The 201-nt window shown below is 51.2% G+C and overlaps 1 pseudogene; it reads left to right on the top strand.

Annotated features, from left to right (window-relative positions):
• Positions 1–59: 59 nt before the first annotated feature.
• Positions 60–201, top strand: LOC121939152 (annotated as a pseudogene; the record flags this gene model as incomplete).

A 201-nucleotide genomic window follows, 5' to 3' on the forward strand; every position in this document is an offset into this window, starting at 1 on the left:
CTTGTCGTGGTGCCGTCGTCTCCATTGGGCACGAGAATGGCTGCTTGCGCTTGGGGGTCATCGCTTCTCGGCCTTTTGGCTAAGATCAAGTGTAGTATCTGTTCTTATCAGTTTAATATCTGATACGTCCTCTATACGGGGACAACATATTAACCGGATTTTTGGCAGCAGGGGCCGAACAAGGGGCTTGCCCCATTCGCT

The sequence above is a fragment of the Plectropomus leopardus genome, unplaced genomic scaffold (assembly GCF_008729295.1).
Source record: "Plectropomus leopardus isolate mb unplaced genomic scaffold, YSFRI_Pleo_2.0 unplaced_scaffold42025, whole genome shotgun sequence".
Classification (NCBI taxonomy): Eukaryota; Metazoa; Chordata; class Actinopteri; order Perciformes; family Serranidae; genus Plectropomus; species Plectropomus leopardus.